This window comes from Lissotriton helveticus, chromosome 5_1, assembly GCF_964261635.1.
Source record: "Lissotriton helveticus chromosome 5_1, aLisHel1.1, whole genome shotgun sequence".
Taxonomy (NCBI): Eukaryota; Metazoa; Chordata; class Amphibia; order Caudata; family Salamandridae; genus Lissotriton; species Lissotriton helveticus.
Genome location: NC_136065.1, coordinates 1332497837 through 1332517396, shown reverse-complemented (window position 1 = coordinate 1332517396; position 19560 = coordinate 1332497837).

The following is a 19560-nucleotide window of genomic DNA, read 5'->3' as shown; positions in this document are numbered from 1 at the left end:
ATAATCGGGGAGTTGCATGGACTACCCATGATTTCCTTCAGGATTCCCTGTTGAATCATAGAGTCGATCACGGGTTTTATTCCTGCAATCGTCTCCGGGGTCAGTTTGTATTGGGGCGTTCTTGGATACTCAACATTTGGTTTTACCATGATCTTCACTGGTTCTACTCCTTTGATCAATCCTATCTCTTCTCCAGTGAAATCCCATACCTCTGATGCCACTGTATCTCGTAAGTCCCAAGGAAGGTCCTCCACAGTCAGGGTAGGATACAGTTCTACACATACTCTCGAATTTGCAACTTTAAAAGTAGCATCATCGTCTGTAGTCTGTACCTCCACTCCCTGAGGTGTGCAGTATATTGTGCAATTCAGTTTGCACAATAAGTCCCTTCCTAACAAACACACAGGACTTGAATCACACACTACAAACTGGTGTTCATTGGTGTAGTTTCCTATTTTCACTGACACTGGTTCCGTCAAAGGGCTAGTCATTCTCCTATTTGCGACTCCTACCACCTGAATAGTTTCCCCCGACATTGGTAGATCTGGAACCACTGCCGATCTCAAAGTTGATCGAGTAGCTCCGGTATCCACTAAGAATGTTGTAGGACACCCTGCCACTTCAGCCTCAACAAACGGTCCTCTTTGATCCACCTCTAGAACTGCCCCGAGGGTACAGTCCTCTTCTGTACTTACACATCGTCCCGTCAATGGATCGACGTAGTAACACTTTTCTTCGTCTACAAAAAGAGGCATTTGTCTGTGGATCTTTCCCCCTGACGTAATCTTTGGTGGCTGCGGGAACTGAGCTCGTGGAGCCGAAGTCCACCCTTTGGCCACCTTACTCCTTGACACTGTCACCCCTTGAACTGGAACTTCTTGAACTTCCTCCTCTACTTCTAGTTCTCCGTTTTCAGGGTTAAAGGGACACTCGCGTTTCCAATGTCCCACCTGGTGACACTGGTGACACTTTGTCGTTTTTTTTCAATGTAGCAAAGTCTATTCTAGGTCTCAGGTTTTCCTCGTTGTTCTTATTCTGACTATTTGATTTCCGCCCCATTGTCCCTGTTCCCTGTTGCTGCTGTCCGCCCTTTCCAGCCGACTGCATCTGCACCATCATCAGTTTCTCTTTTAGTTTCTTTGCCTTGGAATCTATTTCATCACTGCAATACCTTGCATATCTCAAAATTTCATCTAATGGTTTGTTTTGCCAACAAATTAAATGTTGCTGAATCATCAAACAAATATCAGGTCTTAACCCCAAAACAAACTTCGATACAAACTGTCCTATATCCTTGGGATCAATTACATCTAATCCACTGTATTGTCTGAACGTTTTCAACAATCTCTCATAATACTCATGAACTGTCTCCTTGGGTTCCTGTCTTGTTCGGTCTATTTTTACCCAATCTATATCTTGTGGTGGCACCTTCTCTTTCAGCCAAGTCATCACCCTTTCATATTTCAACATTACACTTTCTGACGGTCCATTAGTAAGAGCATTCCTTTCTGGTTCAGCAGTTGGCCATTCGACACTAACCTTGCATGCTATCCACAAGTCTCCTGGGACCACAATGTCAAACAAGGTGTTCAAATCTATCCACAATACCTTTGAAATCTTGACAAACCTCTCTACCTGCTTGTACCACTCTACAGGATTCTCCCTTAACTTCGGAAATGAGTTGGTAAATGCAGCTAAATCTCCCCTACTCCAGGGCACGTGTACATAACTCCCATTCGCTATTTCTCGCAAAGGGAATGCCCCCATCTGCATTAGCCTTCCCTCCGGAGACATCACATTCGCGCTCCGCCTAACAGTTCCCCTTTTGGACCATCTCTCTTCCCATTTGTCCAGATCCCTCCATGTCCTTATCCCTGTGATCAGTTCCCTTATGTGTGTTTTTAATCCAGTTGTCCTCCTCTCATCTAGGTCCTGATCTGAATAATGCAACCTATGGTTACCCTGCAATGCCTTTGTTCTGGACAAATCTACCATATACTTTTCTGCCAGTTTAGACAGTTTCTCATGAGTTGCCCTCGCCTTCGGAGTAATATCCTTTGCTATAAACAGCAGCTCATCTTGTTCGTACATGTCAATCCTTTCTAATGGCAACACCCCCTCTATTATATCGTCCAGGTCAAATCTTAAGCTGGTCACATCGAGTCTTTTGGCTTTTATCACAGCTTTCAGTATGCTATCTCTAGAGGGTCCATTTACATCTCTCCCATCACAGCTCTGAGTCCTACGTCTGGGCTCAGGCGTGTTATGGGGAGTCCTCCCATGCTCCCATCTCTCCAGGGACCATGCAGTTCCATCCTCTCTGGGTGTATAGTGAAACACTTTTCCATTTCCCATAGTCCCACATTTCTCATTCTGCCTGGTTTCTCTAGATGCATGGTAAGACATTCCATTACTCCCCATGCCTTCACAATTCGCCTGTGACCTCTGATCACTCGACGCATGGCAGGATCCTTCTCGGTTCCCCATGTTCCCACGATTCCACTGCTGTATGTTATCATCAGGTGCGTGGAGAGTGCACTTAAACCTATCCCTGTACTCTTGTGTCCTTTGGTCTCCCTCACTTTGAATGAGACGAGACATCTCTCCACACTCCGTACTTCTACCCTTTTGCTCCTGCCCATTTCCACCGTCAATATGACGTGTAACTCCTCTACTCTCCTGACTTTTACCATCCCACTCCTGACCGCTTTCGCTAGCCCCGCAGTGAGATAATGTCCCGTTGCCTCGACTTCCCCATTCAGGTTCTGCTCTTGACCTGTTGCTCTGTGCTGCTGTGGACCTATCCCATTCCCTCAAGTCAGCCCTCAGCTCTTTGTAGGATTTTGGCCGTGGTCCCCTCAGGTCCATCGGTCCTCTCTGACCCCCCTGCTCTGTTACGGGATCCACTGCTGAATCCAATGGGGTGCTCAACGTTATCGGTCCTGGCAATTGCCTCCAGACATTTGTCGTGTTATTCCTTCCTTCCATCTCAACTCTTTCTCTTTCTAGCTGTACCTGTTCTTCCACTCTCCCTTTCTCTGGATGATAAACCGACACTATAGGACCTATGGTAACGGGTACTTGAAGAGCATCTGGCAATCCATAAGGCTCAGCCCTCTCTGTTGCTGGCATCTTCTGCACCACAACCCTTCCGACTACACTCTGTACTGGACTATGTTGAGGTGTCCCCTCACCTTTGGTAGGTACCCAATCCGTTATAGGGAGTGGCCTATTCCCTTCTCTGTCAACCCTATCTTCCCTTGGGAGTTCAGTACTTTCCATCTCCCTATTGTCTGGAGGCGGTCTATCTATCAACAATCTATTTATTAGGCCATCCTCCGACTCGCTCTCGTCATCCTCTTCTAAGGGTCTCTTTTCTCCTGTAACCTCTCTCATTGGGTACAACTTATCCACTTCAATCGTCTGTACCCTCCATTTCTTGGCTTCCTCATCCCATTTGGCATCTTGCACTGCCCTTACTGATCGCCTTACCCTTTCCTGGCGTCTGTTCTGACTCCTGTCGTGCGCCGCCCTAATCCACGCATTAAGGGCCTCAAACTGTGTTGGTCTGGGCAAAGGTCTCAATGAGGACATCACTGCTTTCAGCTGGTGTAACACTTCTAGTCTAAACGTTCCGTATTTTGGAAAAGTCAATTCCTCATTCCCTTCTGTAATCTTACTCCAAGTACCAAGCCATAGTATAGTATGCAACCCAACAGTCGTTGCCATATAGTGAGCTGGTGTACCCTCTGGCGGTGCCTCTTCCCCGTAATAAGATTCTCTTCTTTTCCTCTTAAAGATCGCTCTCAAACATTTAAAACACTTCATGTTCAAAACCTACAAAATTTCTATTTTCTCCGCGTTCGTTTACTTCCTGATGACAATCCACCAATCTCAGCGCGGTTCTCGCTAACTGGCCTATCACAGCGCGGCTTCTCGCTGACGTCACACCAACCGGCCTATCACAGCGCGGCTCTCGCTGACGTCACACCAACCGGCCTATCACAGCGCGGCTTCTCACCAACCGGCCTATCACAGCGCGGCTCTCGCTGACGTCGCTCGTCTCCCCTTTGCAGCAGTTCCCCTCCTTTCTCCGCTCGTCTCCCGGTCATGCATGCGTCCCATTCATACTCTGAAAAATGATTACTTCCGACCAAGCGATCACTTTCCTTGACTGTACGCCCACAGTCTAACTGTAATTGTCACCTTAACTGACGAAATGTCTTTCCGTGTATGTCCAGACAATCGCCTTAACTGATAGTTTACTTGCACACGGTAACTTTCGACCTGCGTCCGTTACCCACACTCTCACTCTTGCATTCCCCCGATCTCGGTCCTGCGGGCGATCAATGGTACCTCATGACCCCCTTTACTCTGGTCGACAACTACTCTGGATGTTCGATACACCCGAACCACTTAAGCTCTTCCCCGAACTTAAGATTTCCCAGTTTACCAGGTTGCGCGCGCTCACAACCCTCTCTCAATCACACTACAGGCATTCAACTCCGCATGACATTACAATACAGATACAACACAAAGCACCGCAATCTGTCAACGCATGACCCTTGTTATACTCACTCTCGTCCGACCCTGCTGCTTTTCTCTCGCACCGTCAGCACCTTCTTCGGCAGGCGATTCTTCCGCTGCTCATCTCTCGATCTCTAGGGACCTTGGGGTAATCTAACCTAGTCTAGATCACCTTCCTCAAGAAGGTAACCATCCTCACTCTGCTACCAACTGTTAACGCGGGATTTTTGGTCTATTGTTATAGATCTAGATCCCAACTCAGGTCGACTAAACCGTTGGTACCTGTCATAGAGTAAAAGGCAATCCACTACTAGGTCAAACAGTTAAGGACTTACACCACTCTAAAGAACCACCTACTACCAATAAGTTTTTAAAGTTTATTATAAAGCCAAAGCTAACTGGAGATACAAACATCTCAAAATAAGGTTTAAAAGATATACGGGTATCAATACAAACATGAATTTTCTAAATGCTCTTAGTCGGCAGAAGAATATTACCAAAACCAATTCAAGAATCATCAGAGTTGCAAGAATAGACACAAGTCGTAACTTGTGAGTCATTTACAGAAAGGAAAAATTCAGGTAAGACTGTCCCTACACTAGACTAAGTGACATCCCTACTTAGCAGAATCTTAACCTAAAAAGGTGTCAGCCGTGGTGACTTCCAAAGAAGATCACACACTTCCCTTAGTCTTCGTTGTGAATCGATCTCTCGCAGTTAACCTATCTGCCTACCCATCCGCTCTCTTAGGTTCCTCAGATCATCTGCCCTAACTCCACCCAGGGGTGCTGTCCCTAATACAAAAATCACATTTACAATAGAAACGCCCCCTTAGAGACGCCCCTCACGTGATGTCTTTTCTGGTATTTTCATGCTGATACTCCTCTGGGTCCATCGTTAGCGTGGTGACCTTGCTTCTCAGGCGCTTCTCCGGCAGGACGGTACCCCCCAGGAAATTCCTGAAGCCTCCTCCAGGCCTGTGCCTGACTCCTTGAACAAAAGTCTATTCATCACTCTCTTGATTAGAACCTCCTCGCACCTGCAAACAGACACTTGTACTGTGGGCCCCAAATTCCGGCCTCCACCGTATCTTCTAAGTCGTAAACCCTTCGAGCAGGCTCCGCAATTTATGCTTAACATGACCTTCCTTTAACTTGCACATGCAGATCTAAAGAAATGACTTTATCCATTCAGGCCTATTAGAATTACATAAAACGGGCCTGTGCACTCTGCAAACCTTTAATTTCTTAGTCTAAACAGTATTCTAACTTATTACACACAATGGTTATATGAAACACTTCTATAAAACATATATTTCAGTTCTATGATCAATAATACTTTGAATTATAACAACATTAAATTCCATGTCACAATAAAGTGTAACAGCATCTTTCGTTTCTTTGTGAACTGCCATGTGGCCTACACATTTCTACGTTTAGCAGAATTACATTTTCTCCTACAACAGCCACATAACATGAGATTTCAACATCATTCTAACATTTCTACACTCTTCTACATTAGCTTTTCACACTGATATATGCATTCTATTTTAATTAAACACTCTTATATATTTTCACTCTATAAATTCGACACTCTTATGTAATCTTTACTAAACTGATACAACGTGCTTGTAAATATGGTGCACTTCTATATTTTTTCCCAATTTGCGCTCTATCAACTACTATGCCTCAGAACTGCAAGCCCTACGTATAGGACGTCCGTGAACAAAGGTCGCATCTCCCCTAAGTGTCTGCTTCCCCGGAGAAAGCCCCTCACCCCAACATTGGAGCCCCCCTATCCAAGAACACATTCCTGTCTTGGGTCACCTGATGCTGAGACGACACAAGGCTTGCCCATGGCTGGCGCCACGCACACAAAGCCGTAGCTATTACCTATTTCGCGCAGTGCAGCAGCCTGAAGAAACCCGCATGCGTACATCTCAGCAGAGGATCAAGGTTCCTGGTCACGCGTATTGCAAAGAGTGATGAATGCCGTTCCTAAGCACTCCCACAACAAACGGCTCCTGATTACTTTCACAAACAAGCTCTTGCAGCCTCAAAAGAGCTACCGCAAACATTCCGGTGTCTGAGCCTTACAGCTTAGTAAATCAAATCGCCTACAGCTGAAAATAGCGGCCGCAAAGCCCCGTCTCTTTCCGATTCGGGGCGTGTTTTTGGTGTTCTGAGTGACGGATGACGTCACAGGGCGAAAGAACGCCAAAAACACGCCCCGAATCTGAAAGAGATGGGACTTTATTGGAGTGACTCACTTCCCCTCCAATGGCTGGCCTCCGTTCAGGGGCGTAGCTAGAGCTTCTGGCGCCCGGGGCTATCCCCCAGATTGCCGCCCATGGCAGGTAGGGGGGGGCGCGGGGGAAAAGGACGGCGACACTATAAAAATATCATTAAAAAATGGAACGACTAATCGGTCAGTGCACACACACCCACACCCCTCTGTGGCATGAATCGTAACATAGACAAGTTCCTACTGTATAGGTAGCCTGGAGGGAGAGGTAAAAATTAAATGTCACTTACTTAGATTAGGGCAGGATAGAGTCAGTAAACCGAACCATCCTGGTCCACTCGTGGCGTCATCCTGAAGTTGAAGGTGGCAGCTACTAACTCGAGGACAGTCACAGGATTTAAGACTGGGGCCGGGGCTTGTGGCAACAGACAGTGCAGTAAGTGCACACAGAGTGACACAGGCCAGCCAACCAGCCCAGTGCATGTGTGCGTGAGATTAACCAACCAGTGCCAGATAGTAGCAAAGTGCAACTAGAGCCAAATTTCAAGGGGGGGGTGGCTAAGAAAAAATTCTAATTCTTCAAGCAATAGGCACAGTGGAGATGCAGGGGCTCTAAGAAGGGGTAAAAACAACAAAGCCTCATTAGCAAGCAATGGTCTTTTAAAGACCTGCAAAGTACTCGGCTACAGCTGTGTGTGTGCCAGGGAAGCTGTCACAGTCTGGGCTGCCACACACGACGGGGGCTGAAGTACTTTGACCCCAATGGAACTTGTGCGCCTGGGACAGTCAGCAGTAGACAGACACTCAGACTGCCTACCAGTTGTGCACAACAGACAACACTGCACACTAGTCACTCTCAAGTGTGGAGGGGTCTGCTAGTCTCCACTCTCCGACCCTGATAATGACCCTCACATCACCGTGTGTGAGACTGTGGGGCACTCAGAGGGAGGAGCTGCGGCCTAGCTCAGGCCGTGGGAAACACACTCAGCAACCATGCTCTAGTCATTGGGCAGGCCGCAGCCAGCAGCGCTGACTGCAGAGCACACAGTGCAACTCAAGAAGCCTTATGCACAGGAGGCAGCCAGGCTGCAGGCAAGGGCCAGGCCTGGCGTTGAGGACGAGGCACGCAGTCTTGTCATGTATAGGTATGCCGAAGGCTCTTTCAGACTAAGGAGAAGATGTTTCTTGAACTTGTGTGTGTCGCTTTAATACATTATTTTGCATCACGGGGTAGGCATTGGCTCAAAATGATAGAATTTAAATATTACGCCCCCACCCAATGCCCACGCAGCACTGTCATGAACGACCGCCTCAGACAGTTGGTAAAGTGAACTCTATAGATGTCCCCTATGATGCATGTGCGCCGCAACAATTGTCTGGTAAACCACAGTAAGAAGTGATGTTGAATAGCACACACCCAGAACTGAAGCCCTTTAAAGTTCAAAGTGGTCTCAGATTTGATACTTACAAAAGTGTGGTATTCGAGGTGCAACCCATTCCTCCCACAATTCGCATGCAAACGAGCACTGTCTCGAGCACATAACCGAGCAATACAGTCGAAGAAAAATTAGTCTGATTTTTCCGAAAACTGCTCTACATTTAAAACTGATGAAAGCATGTAGAGCAGCCATTGTGGCACATTAGTAATAAAAAGCAAGTGTCTATATTTGTTCTAAACTGCTTTATAGCTGTGATACTTTGATAATAAAAAAGTGGTGCCAAATGAAGGAGATTTTATGAAGATATTGTTTCCGAAGAAATGCATTAAATTAGTAGTCTCTGAATACAGTGGGGGGAAGTGTTCTATCTCGCTGTAACATGCTTCGACACATTGAAGCCACTTTGCATTATATTCTAAGTGATTGCATACATCAGAGCTTGTGCGCGGATTCCGCCGCAGTGGCCGCCACTCTTTCCAAGCACAGACACAGCATTACGCAGATAAAAAAGTCTACTTGTAGGGATATTAAATGTGCATGTACACTGGATTGATACACAAAATGCAGGAAGGCTCCTACACCCCACTCCCCGCTCCACCTCCCCAAGCAACAGCTACAGCCATGTCGCAGACCGTGGGGCGCAGGTCTAGGTTCTAACAATAATAGCGTAGCTGCGTAGTAAAGTGATTTGTGTAAGACTGGGAGGGCGGGGGCATTTAGAGGGAACGGGTGCGCCGGGAGTGACACTCACCGACAACACCAAGCTGTTCTACTCCACGGCGTCGTCGTTGGGCGGGCAGGCAGGCAGCAATCAACTCAGCAAGTCTTATGCCCGGCAGCACAGCGCCCAGGGACAGGCAGGGGCCAGGTCCGGAGCCAATGAACTGCATTTGACCCTGGCTCTACAGGCCTAATAATCATTGGCGGTCAAACTGTTCCTGAAGCAGCTAGAGCTGCCTGCGAGCAGTTACGCCCAAGCCTGCCGGAAGCCTGGAAACGCAGAATTCGCGCTTGCACTTCAAACACATGTGGCGCGCCGCCCTAAAATAGTGCCGCCTGGGGCGGACCGCCACCCTCGCCCCCCCCTAGCTACGCGGGTGCCTCCGTTTAGGAAGCCAGCCAATGGAGAAGAATGGAGGAGAGAGGCGGGTTGCAAGCCCCCTAACTCCAAAACATAAATTCTTCGGGACTCCGTCCCCACTGCTTCGCAGTGCGACGGTCCCTCGACCTAAAAAAGGGGATCGTGCTAGTCCAATTAATTACCGGCCTATAAGCCTTATTGACTCTATGCAAAAGCAGGTGACTAGATCAGTGCTAAGCAGGGTAAATAGGTGGATTGTAAGCACTATTGATCAAGTTTTTAGATTTATGATGATATACTGGAACACTGTGGTCCTAGCTGGGGACACCCTTTATGCAGCATTTATAGATCTTAAATCTGCATTTGATTGAGTGCCCCGTAGGAAATTATGGGATTTACTTAAGGAAACAGGGTTGCCTGCTGAGATTTTCTCATTCATTAGAAAACTGCATGAATCTACCTATGCCCAAGTCCGGTGGGGTAAACAGGGTGAGGTAACTGAATGTTTTCCTGTGAACAAGGGAGTTTGGCAGGGGTGTGTACTAGCCCCTCTTTGTTCATTAATAATGTAATCTCATATTATACTGAATATCCTACAGATGCTCCTACTCTTGCGGGTTCAAGGGTTCCTCTTTTAATGTTTTCAGACAACACTTTAATTTTGTCTAAAACACAAGTCGGTCTGCAAAGAGCCCTCGATAGATTTAGGCATAGATGCATCAAGGTAAAATCCGCTCGTAAAGGGGCAGATTCTCAGAATCTGCCCCTTTGCGACCGGTATTTTTGAATTTGGGATGCATCATCCCAAATGCAGAAATCGCAAATCAAGAAATCGCAAAATTGCGATTACTTGCATTTAAGAAATCTCAAATTGAGATTCCTTAAATGCAATGCATTAAAGTTTAAAAAATAGCAATTTCGCTAATAGGGATCTTAAATTACCATGAAGTTGAACTTCATGGTAATTTGCAAAACCTTTGAAAAATGCACTGAAGTGCATTTTTCAAAGTTTCATGTTGCGCACACACATGCCCTAAGGGCATGTGTGTGCGCAACATATGTGCACAGATCAATTTCAGGGGTGCAAGAGGGTGTCCTTTGGACACCCCTGCACCCTTGAAATCGCATTCTCAATTTGCGATTCGCTAATTGCGATTCGCAAATTGAGAATGTCTTCCCATTCATTCCTATAGGCCTCTAGGCCCATAGGAATGAATGGGGAGGTATACCTTAATTGTGACTCGCAATTTGCGAGTCGCAATAAAGGAATTTTAAGAAATCGCTATTTTTTTTAGTGATTTCTTCATGCATTGCATTTTGCTATTCCTTAATAGCGAATCGTTATTTTTCGCTATTAAGGAATAGCAAAATGGGTTCTTGATGCATCTGGGGGCAAGTCTTTTTTGCAATGACCATGATCTTGTAGTCAATGTTGACAAAACAAAGTTCATGGTATAGCACAAGTATAAATCAGTAAAAGCTAGAGTAGAAATGAACACTGAGACACTTGAACAAACTGACTCCTTTACATATTTAGGTGTTACAACGGGCAAAAGGATGAGTTGGAAGCCACAGATGGATTTGCTAGTCTTAAGGCACAACTAATTGGCAGGGGCCCTTTTAAAAGAACATCATCTATCTCAAACCAAACCAGTTGCTCCTGTTTTATCTATATACCAAGAGAAGGTTAGAGCCTCAATAATTTATGGAGCTGAACTTTGGGGCTTTGAAAACGTAGTCCCCTTAGTCCAAGTGCAGAATACATTTTTAAGGACACTGACCGTCCTTCCTCAGTCTACCCCTCTTAGGTAATTGTATCAAGATTTGGGGTGTATTTCATTAGAGGAAGCTACGGGTTTTAGACCTCTTGCTTATTGGCGAAGGCTTTGGACTACCCCGGAGTTAGCACCTTATGCGCAAGCTGTTTAAAATATTAGAAATGCTGGGATCTTGGTTACAAAGGATCAAGGCTACATTATCAGATATAGGTCTCATCCGTTTGTGGCTGGACCCAAAAGGGAATACTTTCCCATCAAACACAACAACAAAAATAGATTTTAAAGCCTTATATAGGGACATGGTCAATCTGAAGTCCATTTCTCAGGTGGATGGTGCTTCCTTCACAGGTCTCTTTTTGGAACAAAAAATTGAGTATAGGCTGGAAGTCTATTGGGACACCATTATGAACCCTGGTGATAGGAAGCTCTATCATCAATTTAGAGTGGGTACTCTCCCCCTAAAATCTTTTACAAATAAGTGGGTGATGGCACAAGATTCAGAATGTTACTGTTGCCCTTGTGAGGAAGAGACTTCATTGCATGCTCTGTTTGTATGCCCTGCATATGAGGGTCCTCGCCATAAATGGCTCAAGCCAGTTTGTGCCAAAATAGGAACAAGATCCTGCCAAACGGCTTTGCTTATCTTGAGAACTGATACTAGTGATGTCATAATTATAACTACGGCTAAATTCTGGAGCTGGGCGTGGGTACTTAGAAAGAATATGTTGCAGGCATTATGTAACTGATGCAATCTGATATGGCGTATTAGTTTATTTTTATCTAATTTGCATATACGATTGTGGTGGCTATCCAACCCTGTGTATTTTTAGCTTTTTAAATTGATATGTTTTCTTTTATGGGATTTATTATGAATTTTATCATGTGATTGTTTTAAAGTTATTTCCTGATTTTTAATAATGTTTGTTTTTATGTGTCTTTTATGGTTGTTCAAATCGAATAAAGGCTAATTGAATTGAATTGTTTCAGTGGTAATTCCTGATATGAGAGGAGCAGCGTGGTCAAGTTTAGTACATTTGATGATAATGATGATGATAATGATAATGATATTTATAAAGCGCACAAATACCAAAATGGTGTCTCGGCGCTAGAACCATGAGCATATCCCCAACCAGCTCCCTTCACTGAAACAGCCAGGTTTTAAAATTGTTTCTAAAGCTCAAGAGAGAGCTAGCATTCCTGATCTCGGATGGCAGCAGGTTCCACGGCTTTGAGGTGCCGTAATGAAAACACCGCCCTCCCCACTGTAGGGTCCGAATTTTTGGCACAGTATGTAATTTAGCACCTGTGGAACGAAGTAATCTGCCTGGCTGATACCACCTAAAAAGCTTCTGCAGGAACAACGGGCCTTTCAGTGTCAAGGCCTTAAAAGCCACACAGAGCACCTTGAATTAAATCCGTTGCCCCCCTGAAGCCAGTGCAGCTTCCGGATTTGCTCAGAGATGGATTTATGCCGGGGGATGCCCAGCAAAAGGCGGGCAGCTGAATTTTGCACTGCCTGCAGTTTCCTCAGACATTGTTTCTGGGCATTCAGATAGAGCCCGTTACAGTAATCCAGCTTAGACTGAATCAGGTAAGTGATAACCACTTTCTGCCGGGATGTAGGGGAGTATCTTCCTAATTTTTATTGTCATGAAGTGTGACGCAGACACGATGGCATTGGACTGTTGCATGAACGTCAGTCTGTTATCAACCAGAACGCCCAGGTTTCTTGTCTTTGCCGTTGGAATGGGCGGCAGGCCCATTTCTGCAGGCCACCAAAGACTACTCCAGGAAGGTTTTAAATTGCCGAAAATCAGCACTTCCGTCTTCTCAGAATTAAGTTTAAGGCAGTGACTACTCATCCAGATGTTAATGGCGGCCATGCAATTGTGGAATTGCGCAGCCGGGGAGCTCTGTTTTTTATCGGCTGCAACCACAATCTGAGAGTCATCTGCATATGATGTTAGTGAGAAGCCATAATCTCTGATCAGCAAAGCAAGTTCGGTGACATAGACATTGAACAACAGTGGGCTCAACGAACTTCCCTGTGGAACACCACAAGGCAGCACATAAGGATCCGAGTTGAACCCGTCGAGCGACACCGTTGATCTCCTCTCCTCCAGAAAGGAAGCCAGCAAGGCCAATGCCTTGCCCTCCACACCTAAAGATTTTAATCGGTGGGTAAGGAGAGTATGATCAACAGTGTCGAACGCGGTGGAGAGGTCAAGCAAGATTAATACTGCCGTACCTCCCCCGTCCTCCCCCGTCCATAACCGCTCTGATTTCTTCGGTCGCATTAATAAGTGCAGTCTCAGTACTGTGTTCCTTGCGGAAGCCGAACTGAGAGTGATCCAGCAGCCCATTGTCATCAATATACTGAGTCAATTGAACATTCATGATTTTGTTCACAATTTTAGCTGGAAGGGGAAGGCGCGCAATGGGACGGTAATTGGATCTTATGGACGCATCTAGGGTATTCTATTAAAAATGTCCATTAAAACAGGACTCACCAGGTCCGATAGCTCCATTAAAAAAGGTGACGAACACGGATCTGATGGAGAGCCTGATTTGGAGGCCAAGATAAGATGGCTCACTGTATCAATAGAGACAGGAGAGAACTCAGGAAACTTGCTTGTACCGGCAACTACCACCTGCGTAGGAGGGACCGACTGAGCGCCTACGCAATTTTTAAAATTACAGACAATATCCAGCACTTTATTTTTAAAATTGGACGCCATGTCATCAACAAACTGTTGACTACCTAGTTTGTTCAGAGCCTTGGGAACCGTTAATTTATTTATGACTGCGAACAACTCTTTTGAGGAATATTTTGCAGAATCAATCTGAGATTTAAAATATTTACTTTTCTCGGTAACCAAAAGTGCTTTATAGGACCTAAGGGCTGTCCTATAAATCTGTTTATCAGAGTCATAGTAGTTCAGACGCCAATGGCGTTCCATACGACGGCATTTTTGTTTTTCATTACAAATTAGATCAGAGAACCAGGGAGCGGATGGTGCCACCCGGTTGTCCGAGATGTGCTTGATAGGCACAGCTACACTGATGCCATCGGATAACCAGCTATTATAGTTGGAATTGTAATAATAAATGCTGCTCAATGGTGTGGACAGATTTATTATAACTATTTTAGAAATGCCACTTTTAGAAGTTGGCATTGCTGAGTGCTGTTCCTGGACTTGCTGCTGCTGAGGGCCCAGGAGGAACTGCCATGAGGGCGTTCCTCCCTGCTCGAGAACCCTGTGTGCTGGCCTCCCTGGGCCCAGCTATGCCCCATGGACCCAAGGACTTTTGTTGCATCCACCGCCTCGTGAGTGCTGTATTTTACTTGCCCAGAAGGAGGAGAGCGTGGGCTTCGCAGCGTGGAGCTGGAGCTCTGTTAGAGGGAACCCCGCATTCTGTGCCTTTTCGACGGGAGCCCACCCTGCATTTGCACGTGTCTTGAAGCTGGAGCCCACCCTGCCTTTATCCTGTTTGTGGGCGTCTACCCCGCTGATTTATGTTTAAAAGCTGAGCGAGAGCCCACCACGCATCGGTGCCTATAGAGCGGGTGCCAACCCCGCATTTGGTGTTTTTAGCGGGAGCCCACCCCGCAATTACCTTTATTTTAACAGCAGGTGCTCACCCCGCATTGTGGTGCTTATTGCGGGTGCCCACCCCGTGATTGCTGTTATTTGTAGCGGGTGCCCACCCCGCACTTTGCCACGAGAAGGCAGGAGAGGAGACGCCGAGATCTGCAAAAAGATCTTCTCTTTTGGGCACTATTGTTTTGAGTCCCAGTAGGGGCTCAGAAGGCACAGTGGTGCCAAGCCTGATTCCCCAGCTGCCCTGCGAGAGAGCGGGCAGCTGCAACGTTACGCATATTTGTTTAGAGAGTCCCAGTGGGGACCCAGAGGGCACAGTGAGTGCCGGTGCCCATATTTTATTGCACAGCTGCACCGCAATTAGCGACAGCTGCCACGTTTAGGCCAGCACAATTGCGCACTTTGGATTCTGCTGCAGTGGCAGCACACCCTGACATTTGGGACATAGGGATTATCTTCAGCGTGTAACTCTCTTGCCCTGACTATAGTGGTAGTTTCTGCCTGGCTTAGGCGCAAGCCCTAGCCAACCAGAAATCCCATTTCTAACACTTTCCATTTATCAACCAATTAAAAACCTAATGAAGTTACAACTTTTGCAGGAAATCTCCCAATCTTTTGAATCCATGTGCATAAATGAGAAGGGGAGTAGATATTCAAAAGTTCTGTGGTTAACGGTAAGTCAACTAATAATTATAAAGAAAAACCAAAGGTGGTGATGGACGGAGCGTTGACAATACAAACACTCACCCCCAGTCAACTGATCTGGGTTTAATCCATTACCGTTCTTTAGCTCACTCCGCCACCCCAGTTCAGACATGGCCATATGCAAATCAGTCTGACCCTGTGCCTCATGGGAACAGTCCAGCCCGAATTGCCAAGCCATGTCTTCTCTGGACCGGAATCAAGCTTCCCAGGACCAGTTTCTAATAATAATAATTATAGCCACCATAAAATACTGACCAGGTTTGACTCAAGATGTGCTCTTCAACACTTGCTTCAACTCTCTCTAAGTTTGAATTTAGAAAGCAGAGACGTGGGAGGGTCCAACAATATCAAGAGGACATCATCAGCATACAGTATTATTTTATGTTCCCTCCCCCATACGGATGCCCGTAATGTGTGTGTTATTGTGCATCTGTTACGCAAATGGCTCCATGTAAAGGGAAAATAATAAGGGTGACTGGAGAAACCTGGTTGGGCCCCTTGGACAATTGGAAAGAGCCGAGATAAGATCCCATTAACCCGTACCATGGCCTTGGGGGAGATATAACTGCACTGAATCCATTTGCAAAACTGTGTTCCCTTTGCAAATGGGTTTAAATGCAAAGTTGAGATGGCAGTAAAACTACACAAACAGGCTCTACAGTTGCAGGCAAAAACATGAGCCAAGTATCCAGGTATGAGGGGCTCCGGTGTGGCTGGTAGGATTGCGCTGTAAAAGGCACAAATACAGTCCAAGATGACTGTTTCGTCAAGCCAGGGTGACCTAGTGAGCATATGGGGAGCTGCAGGAGGGGGCGTGGCTTGGACGCCGATCGGGATGGCGGCGTGAGCCTGCAGCTCCGTGCCCGATCCCGCATTTTATCCTGTAATTTACCATACACGTGCTGTTTCTAGCGTGATTATCCTGTGCGGTGTATTGGGGTAGCTGAGGGACGCTGTTCCGGCCTGGAAGGAGACCGAGAAGTGTGTTGGGGCCCGATATCTTTGCTCGGTGAGACGACACAGAGCAAAGCAAGATGGCGCCGACCCCAAACTACGGAGGCTGATCTCTCCGACACATCGGCTCGCAGCGGCAGCATAGTGCAGGTCGGAGCCTGAAGGTGCGAAAGGGGAACAACTGTCCCGGCAAATGGCTCTTTAGTTGGAGTGGCCGAGCAGAGCCCTCGCTACTGCCTTATAATTTTGTGGACGGGGTGCCACTCCCCAATCACTGGTGATGGCGGCCGAGTAGGAAGTCGCCGTTCCTCGACTGTGCCCAGCGGTCCAGCGTAAACTGGGAGAATGAGAGTGTAACGAGAACGGATCAGAGCTGCGTCCTGTAGGACCCAGCAGCCGCTCTGCCGGATGCCCCGGGTGGTCGCCGATCCCTGAATTAGACGACGGCCCGGGACAGCGACTGTTAGGCTATATGCGGAGTGGTCCCCGGAGCGACAATTACCTGCGGACTGCGCACCTAACCCCACATTAAGTTTCCCGGACTGCCCTGGACTATACAGTTGGTTTTCTGTTATAGCCATACAGTGGGTAATGTGAAACTGGTTGAGAAACGGCCCCGGGTGCTCACTGAGATCGGGCTAGATGTGGGAGCTGCCTGCCCGGAGCAGGGGGAGGCGGTGAATGGTCAGCCATTTTGAGCACGGGAGTGCGCCCGTGTGTGGCGATCGCCTTTGTCTCTCGGATTGACGATCGTTCCCTGGGGAGTTCACTGACCCTGTTGAATTACCGGGAAGGTCGGGGGGCGACCCTTGCTTACCGAACGAAGGTGAGAGCTGGGATATCCTCCTTCAAGCGAACCGAAGATGGCGCTCATGGGACACAAGATGGCCGCAGAAGGTGATGGCGTAGCACTGAGTAAGGCGACTGAACAAGGCGCAGATGGAGGTGCTCATACGGATCCGGAAAGCTCGGCACAGGAGCGGCGGCTGAATATGCGACTGGATGGGATACTGGAAGCGATAAATGCGACCAAGGACTCCCTGCATACGGATATAGCGCAGGTCGCCACGGAACTGGGCCTATTGAGAGCGGACCATGCTAAGCTTACAGACAGAGTGAAAGAAAACGAGTTGCTGCTCCAGGAGCTCAAACCCGCATTGGTGACTGCAGAACACAAACTGTCTGATATAATAGGTCGGTTGGAAACACTGGAGAAACGTGCAGAGGATGCCGAAAGTCGCAATAGGCGCAATAATGTACGAGTAGTAGGCCTTCCGGAAAAAGTTGAAGGGGATGACGCAGTGGCCTACATGGAGAACTGGTTTAAAACGGCTGTGGCACCGGAGGGTGTGTCCCCTTCTTTTCCCTGGAACGGGCGCACAGGGTCCCGGCCCGTCCGCCCATGCAGGGCCGCCCTCCCAGGCCTATGGTGGTTAAGCTGTTGCATTTCAGGGACAGGGACCTCCTGATACAGAGAGCACGCTCGCTGGGCCCCTTTCAAGTGGACAATAGCTCTGTTACGATCTTCCCCGATTACACACAGGAGGTCCATAGGAGCAGGGCTTCTTATCTCTCCGTGAAAAAAGAACTGAGGGACTAGGGTATACAGTATTCCTTGCTCTTTCCGGCCAGATTGCGAGTGATAGTGGATGACAATACTCAATTTTTCCAGACCCCTGATGAGGCATGGTCGTGGCTGGAGTTGTATCGGGCCGGTACGGATCGCAGAGGTAGAGGTGACCGTGAGAGACAGAAACCGCTCCAGATGCGAATGTCGAAACGCATCCGCAACCGGAATAAACTCAAGAAGGCGCGAATGGACGGCCAGATGGCGGCGGACAGGAAAGGAGCACTGGCCGCGACGGCGTCCATTACGGGCTCACAACCTGACAGACAATCGGTGGGCTCGGACTCTGATGAGGACGGCAGGAAGTCTGGAGGAGATGCTTCGGAGGTGGACAGTGCTGGCGGACCGAAGGTCACCCCGCAGACGGCGGATGGACTATTTAACGAGTGACATTCCGGGAGGTACGGGCGTAGGCCATTCACTACATTATACCCTGGTGCTCTACGCTCTACCAGGTATTGTGTTGCTGTGTAATATAGGATCAAGGCTAGGAGCGGGGTGTCTACCTGCCCCCGGCTGGCTCTGAATCACCCTCCCATTGCCCTTAAGGCCTTCTGTAGTAACGACTACAGAGTAGTGAATTGTGTGTTGTGTTACGAGTTTGGATGGGGGCTGATAACTTGTTGTTAGGTCCTGTTCTGGGGTGTGGGGTTTGGGGAGTTTTTTGGGGTGTTTTGAGTGGGGGGTTTTGCTGCAATGATGTGGGTGGTAGATTGATTCGGTGGAGATGGTGGGGTGCTGGCGGCAATGGGGGCGTTACCTCATTTGAAGTGCCTCACGTGGAATGTCCGTGGACTCCGAACGATGTCAAGGAGACACAAGGTGCATGCCCATTTGGTGCGGCGAGGCATCCAAATTGCACTACTGCAAGAAACCCATTTAACTAAACAGGAATGCACTGCGCTGCAGAAGAGGTGGCATGGACAGGTATTTGGTACCACATATTCGGCTTATGCCAGGGGAGTGCTGATATGGGTGAGAGCGGGGATCCCATTCCAGGCCTTGAACCAGTTGGTAGACCCTGAGGGGCGGTTTGTGGCGGTGGAGGGGAGGCTGTATGGTCGGGATTGGAATTGGAATTGGAATTGGAAGGTTCTTATATAGCGCATGGCTACTCGAAAGCATCCCAGCGCTTAAAGAAAGATGGAAGTTGATGCAGAGACTGGGAAAAAGAGAGGGATGGTTTATGGCCTGGGAAACAATGATGTTTTTAGTTGTTTTCGGAACATCAGAAGGCTGGGTTCTAGGCGGAGTGAAAATGGTAGAGCGTTCCATAGTTTTGCTGCATTTCGGGAGAAAAGGCGGTCCCCAGACCGGACTTTATTGGTCCTGGGCGTTATGAGGAGGTTTTGATGGTTGGACCGAAGGTGCCTGGTTGGAATGTATGGTCTAATCATATCCTTCAAAATGGGGGGGCCGTTCCCCTGGAGTGTTTTGTGGACCAGACAAAGGGTCTTAAAATGGATTCGCTCCTTTATTGGGAGCCAGTGTAAGGCCCTTAATGCAGGGGCTGCGGTGGTACGACGGCTGGTTCCGGTAAGTAGCCTTGCTGCAGAGTTTTGAGCTATCTGCAGTTGACGGATAACTGAGGTGGGGGCTCCTA